The sequence below is a fragment of the Nomia melanderi genome, chromosome 1 (genome assembly GCF_051020985.1).
Source record: "Nomia melanderi isolate GNS246 chromosome 1, iyNomMela1, whole genome shotgun sequence".
NCBI lineage: Eukaryota > Metazoa > Arthropoda > Insecta > Hymenoptera > Halictidae > Nomia > Nomia melanderi.
The window spans coordinates 12,008,521-12,015,339 of record NC_134999.1 but is presented as its reverse complement, the minus strand read 5'-3'; the positions used below and the strand labels follow the sequence as shown (position 1 = coordinate 12,015,339).

General features: G+C 42.1%; 1 long non-coding RNA gene across 5 annotated transcripts; it reads right to left on the bottom strand.

Moving 5' to 3' along the window:
- Positions 1 to 568: 568 nt before the first annotated feature.
- LOC116427641 (uncharacterized) lies at positions 569 to 4,134 on the bottom strand. Of its 5 annotated transcripts, none has more exons than XR_012997952.1 (4): positions 3,998 to 4,134; positions 2,874 to 3,633; positions 2,191 to 2,339; positions 569 to 937 (listed from the first exon to the last, which is right to left on the bottom strand). It is a non-coding gene; the product is annotated as an uncharacterized LOC116427641 (long non-coding RNA). The 5 variants fall into 5 exon arrangements; XR_012997953.1 differs by having other exon boundaries at positions 3,886 to 4,119; XR_012997951.1 differs by having other exon boundaries at positions 2,874 to 3,502; positions 3,886 to 4,119.
- Positions 4,135 to 6,819: the final 2,685 nt, after the last annotated feature.

Genomic DNA, 6,819 nt, shown 5'->3' with positions numbered 1-6,819 from the left:
TTAATGGATAAACGACGCTACATTTTTTCGTCGATGTTCTTACGAATGTCCTCGCGAAGGGGTGTACTTACTTATTTACCGGACCCAGTTCGAGGTTTCGTTTCCGAGTCACCGAAGCGGGCGAAACAAATTACCCGGGTTTTTTGCGGAATATCAATTTTCTTGAAAATCAGCGAATTATGGAACACAGCAGACCCAAACGGAATCACGTATCGAGGTCGCCAATGGTAGGGAAATTGGCAAACGCAAAAAACCGGTGACGATGATGAGGTCGTGTCGGTTTCGCCGTCTCTGAGTATTTATCTTCTTGTTCTGCGCTTGTTGCGGGCAATCTTTCGCAGGTTGTGTAACATTGGTACTACACTATTCGTGGAAGGATGGTCTGATCGACTTAACTGCGTGCTTGCTGATTTGTTTTGCTATTGAGGTGGATGAAGGTACTTTGTTCGTAATAATAACTAGTAGTTTCTTGGAAGAAGAAGATAATAACATGTTTATTCTGTACCTACGTTTACTATAAAATATAGGAATGCGCAAGAAAGATATAACATTCAACTCTTAACTATTGAATCAAATTTCAACGAGTCACAATACTTCATCAGTTGTCGTTAAAGTCGAAAACTCCAAACTTATCATTAAAATCCAAAGAATAGAATAAGAATATTAACCCTTTGCACTCGAGAGGTGACTTTCAATCTGCATTCGATTCAACACAGCAAAATAAAGAATTCAAAATTCAAAATTCAATATTGAATAAAGTATCAACGCATGAAACATGGAAATAAAACAATTCCGCTCCTTAATGAATGCAAGATATTCCTTCGTTCAAGTTCCAAATAATATTGTTATCATTTCGTCACAGGGTTGAACACAAATGTTTTACATTGACACGTTGACTGCCACGAAACACCAGCGTTTTATGTATCACTTAATCTTTCTGTAACAAAGATAAAGAGGAAGAATTATTAGTTATTGAGAATCACAATTCTACCGTTACACTATTATCTAGTTATCTACGCTGCTCGATACTTTTATACGACATCAGTTATCATACAAGTTATAATTATTTTCTTACAATTTGGAAGCTCCGGCCATCGGTGACTGCCGTGACAGTCAACGTATTAAAAAAGAATTTAATAAAACCTCGTGTAATTTGTATTTGCCAAATATTCTAAGACCAACGTTTAAAACCGAATGAAACAAATATTTAACCAAGGAAGCGGTTTCATTGCGATTTACAGAAGGTTATCAGCTCGGTTCGTCGTAGCGTATGATTGTCAACGAGCGAGCGTCGTGGTGCGCTCCATGAATGAGCCTCAGTCGTCTCGGGCCGCGGGAAAAGGATTAATCGAGCACATGCGAGCGTGTCCCGATGGGCGCAGATGTCCGGGCGGAGGAGCAACGCGCGACAAACCGGGACCAACGCGAAGATGGCCGGTTCCTCGTCGGGGTAACACGTGTCCAGACTGACAAAAATGCTGCCGGCCCCCTTTTTTATTCGGCCGACGTAGCGCGCGCAACAGCTTGGATCGCATTGTGGCGCGAGGCCGCGTTTCCTCTCGCGTTTCGCGCCGCCGGAAAAAACCGCAACACACGGCGGCGACGCGCCGCCGTCTGGAAAAAGGGGCGCGTGCACTGCAACCCGCGAGCCCCCTCTTCCCCGCAGCGCACACGATGCTCGTCTCTTTTCTTCCCGCGAATTTCTGTTCGCTAATTACCGGATACCTACCCGCTACTAAATCAACCCCGTGACTTGTAATAATAGGTTATGTTTGTTGCGGAGATTTTTAATGGAGTGTGATGAATATCGAAGTTCCTCGTTTAGTTCTTAAGTTGAACGCGAATGCTATTTTTATGTTGTTAATGCTTGTTTCCTTGGGAATTCGTCCCTTAACACATTCGCTACCATCGCTTACTTTGACAACGGTCTCCTCAATTGTAATATTTCCTTCACTGCAATGAATCTTCTAAACAAAATATTAGAAAAATGAAACTGAAACGAGTCGTTGAGTTTCTAAATGTAATGTCGTAGTTTATAATTTTGAATAACAATATCTATAGGATTAATTTCATTTTCATTTTGTAAAATATAGGATTACTGTTATCACCAATATGTGACGCTGGTAGCGAACGTGTTAATTTGTAGTGAGATAGGTTTGTTGTGGAATATTGAAATTGTTTTGTTCTTACGTTGAAGTGGAATGCTATTTCCTGTTGTTAGCGCTTGTTTCCTTGGGAATTAATCCTTAGTTTGTAGTGAGGTAGGTTTGTGTAGAAATTCTTAACCTTTGCGCTCCAATATCGAGTGTGACTCATCAGTTTTATACACAGGTGTGCTTCTTTGTCAAGATATTTTTAAAATGGATTATATTATTATGTTATTTTCAATATTATTAGTAAGAATCGTTTACACTGCTCTCTACATACTATCTATTCTTTAAGATGTATTTCCAATAAGATATTGTAATAATACAGAGTTATCGAGGAAAACCAGCAAAAAAAATTCGAACTGCAAAGAGTTAATAGAGTTTGACGAATATCGAAGTTGTTTTGACCTTAAGTTGAAGTGAAACACTGTTTTTCATTATTTAAGCTTACGTTTAACGCTTCCTCTTGTATCAAATCATTAATAACACGCCACGTTACAGAGGGAAGGCTGTCTTTTGAAATTTTGAAAGTCAATTCAACGTTTTGCTAGAAGTAGTCCACCATGATTTCGACAAATTTAATGATAATAAAATTTCAATATTCGACGTTCTCTGTCTAATATCAATTATACACACACTTTTTCGATTAGCTGTATATAACACGATAAAAAAATTCGAAGAATTCCATCGTTATATAACTTTGAAGAATTACTATTCATAAAGTACCTCATTTCCGTTGAAACAAGATTCCTCGAGCAGCTTCTAATATTCAAGCAGCTCATAATAATTCCTGGTAGCCATGTTTCCTTGTAAAAACCTTGTAATTATATAACAAAGAGAAAATATTCTTATTGTATCCGTGTAGATCAATCTCACAGTGGCTTTCCGCGTATACAATCGTTTCGTGATAAAGAATCCTCACGTTGCCCGAAAAACTGCAACTCCACCGATAACGAGCATCGTTGATCGTCGCTGCTCTTACTTTATCGACCGTCGCATCTCGTCATTATCAGGCGACGTGGTTTTACACGTGACGCAATACTTGCGAATGACCGGCGGTATTACCGTGATCCGAAGACACGGTCAATTTGATGCTAATCGAGCCAAATGATTCCCATTACGCCACCGGTGAAAGCATCCTGTTAACGGTCGCAAAAACCCAACGAAATCCCCGTGCCGCCCGCGCCGTCGAACACCTTCGGCAACGATACGCACAATCCGGCCCGCAACAATCACATTTTTTCCCCGATTTGCGCGAACCGAGTTGCGAAAGAAACGCGTTATTAAGATTTCAACGGGAGCTTCGACAAATGCACGCTGGTCGCCTCGACACTTCGCTGTTACGTAAGATCGGGCTGGAACAAAAAGATGCGTCCGTAAGACTGATTTCTGTCGTACAAATTACGACCGCGAGATTTTCGGAAATTGGAAGTTATTGCGGTTTTTCACGAGGACGTAATTCTTTTTATTGAACACTGGACGCGACCTGAAACAAACGGTGCGAGGATATTTTTATATAAGTTGTAGGTTCATCGAGCGCAGCAGGCTGATCCATTGCTCTTTCGTTTAATCAACTATAGATCTATTTCAAATTCGGATAATCTATTTCGGAATTATCCATTTTTAAATCAAAAAGAGAGTTAAGGGGGGCACTTTAGAAATCCAAACGGTAAATTTATCTTGAAGAGGGTCTTTAACTTCTACATTTGATATTTAAGAAACTAACTCTTAAACTAACCTAACATTCCAATACCATCATCGAAGAGCATACAGGAGCAGAAGCATTTCTACAACCGACGTTCAAACATTCCCAAAACCAGATCTCCACAACACCAACAATCAATCAATACCTCTTCGACTCATACAATAACAGCAACCATCAAATCCCCAATCCAAAAATCCAGTATCATCATTCTAGGCTTAGACGATCATCGCGAAAGGCCATACAGAAAGACAGAAACACCGTTCCTCATCCGCGGCAAGAATGCGACGCATATGCAACGTCGTGGCGCATGTGCATCGAGCGTAAGAACGAGCGGCGCGTCGTCCGTGTGGTGGGGGCCAACGAAGCTGTACCGCGAGGGGGAAGAGGGGTTCATTCATAAATGCCCGGCCGAGGGCGTCAATGGATGGCCCTGTGAACGAGCGAGACAGCATCCCCTTTTCTCTCCCCGCCGTTCTCCTTCCCGGATTCCTCTTCCTTTCTTTCCACGCCGGCACCATTTACTCCCACTATGTCGGTCCCTCCTCCTCCTTCTCTTCTGCCACCGCGTCGTCGTTGCCTTCGTCGCGGGCCCGTTCGACCGACCGACCGAACGAGCGAGCGAGCGAGCGAGCAACGCATGCATAGGACGCCAGACAGGAATTTCACGGCACAGGTGCTTTCGAGCGACGTTTTCGGAAAAGGATCTCCTTCCCCCTAGCTCCCGATCTTTCTTCCCGGCAGCCAGGTCCAAAGAGGATTTTGTTACGAGGTTCCAACGCGCGGACGAGTTGAAGCGACGGGACAGGTATCGACGCCGCAAGGTGCGACCTGGGAGCTAGGGGTTGCTAGAGGAGCTTCGATTTCCGACGATCAGTTTGGCGGACATTCTTCGACGTTGTTGGGACAAGTGGCGGCTCGTAGCTGAAATTAGTGGGGGTGTTGCTCCAGAGAATTTTTAACTTTTGTTTTAACTCTTTACGATCGTCGCCACAGTGGCGACACTTAACATTCGTTTTTGAAATGGGTGTCGCCAATATGGCATGTTCTTTTTTCTGAGAATTTTTAATACTTTGTACAGTATTACTTTACGATCGAGAAGTACTGTATTTATTATTCTTTACAGAATTTATATTTTTATAAATAATATACTTTCTACAAAACACATTAACTTAGACAAATTTTTAATATACATATATTTATTATAAACCGCCTAGAGAAAAATAACTTTGAATATATATATTTGCTTCGACTAGTTGGTACTGTCACCAGAAAAGTGTCCCGATCTTAAGGGTTAAAATGTTTGTATCTTTATCATAAACTGGGGGATGGCTACTGATATTGAGCTTGCGGATTATATATTGTACATGTATAAAGACAGAATTAAAGAAAAAAAGGACTCATTATATTAAATTTTATCGATAATATCAAGTGGAAATTGAGGGTGCTGCAGTTCCACAGTGCTTAAACGCGAGCCGCCACTGTCTAGGACCTTTTTGGTGCATGGGTCTTTCGAGATTTTAATATTTAGGACTTAAATATTGCTTTTTTTTAACTTTGAAATAATTCTGTTGGACAATAGGTCGAGCGTCTTACTGTTTCTGAAATATTGGCCTTCGTTTTTTATGATTCTGTGTCTTTTTTTCAGTTTTGAGGTAAGACTGGGAGATGCCATGATGGCCGGGGCATCTGTTGAAATTGCTGTTTTGTATTCGTTAATGCTAGACTTTAGTTATTTGTAGTAAAACAATCATTCCTACCGAATTGTTAATAAGAAAGTATCACTTTAAGAAAGTCAATCAACGCATCGCAAAGCAAACACTCAGTCCCTACCGCAAACATAAAGAGGTATAAAAATTCTCTTCGCTAAAACCTCTCAATCCAAGAAACATATTCTCGCAGCACCCTCGCTACAAACCCAATCCACCTCATACTCATCAATAACCATCAGCGAGCTATACGCTCGTAGAAAATGCAGAATCGGAGAAACTTTTCAGTCCCGCCAACATCGCGCGCCACAAAAGGACGAGATATCCAGCTAGAAGGTCTCCACCGATAAGTGGATCCATCACGCGGATCTCGTTGGATATAATCGACGATGGCCAAAGTGACGAACGTCGACGAGTTGTTCCGCGAAAAAGAGAAGAGCAGCGAAATAAAGAAAAAGAATGAAGAAAGGGGAATAAAGGATTACGACGCGTTTCATAGAGCCATAACTTTCGCTATATTCGCGGCGAGTCGCGGAGAAGCCCGCGAGAGACCGGGTAGAGGTGCCATTTATCTTGATCGCGCATAACCGGCCGTTCTGACTGTTTAGCTACGGAGCGTTGAGATCGAACGATGGAGGAATTCTATCACGCGCGCGATCGACGCGGGTTTTCGATCTGCCACGATCTGTTACGGCCCCGGCGGTTGCCGTTTTAACGATCGGATTGCTGCCCGCGTAATGACCCACGCCCGTGATCGTCCACGGTTGAAACTGTTCCGGAATTAAATGCGAGTTACCGGGACGTGTTAATCTGTTGCCGCGTTGCTGCAGCCGCGCACGGGATGAACGATTCGTCGTGCACGATCGCGATTATTCGACCGAGGGGGGTTTTAAAGTTCCCGTTGATTGTTCGCTGCATTTTTGGATTCCGAGGGTACACGTTATTGGGCGGTGTGTAATGGATAGCTCAAAATAATTAGAGATGAGAATGGGACGAGATTTTGTGGTTTAAGTGGTGCTTTATTCACAGGTTTGCTGAAAGTATTTATGAATAGTTGATAAATTATTTGTAGATTAGTAAATTGGGGCTCGCGGTGTATTGTTGAATAAGGATTGTTTCTATTTTTGCGAGTTCTGTAAAATTGTGATTCTTAGGTTGTTAATGTATATTCGTTTGAAAAGTGTAAGTTTAGTGAAACCGAAATTCCTGGTTTGGAACGAATTAACCCGAATGCGGGATGAAGGTTAATACAGCTGCGCGA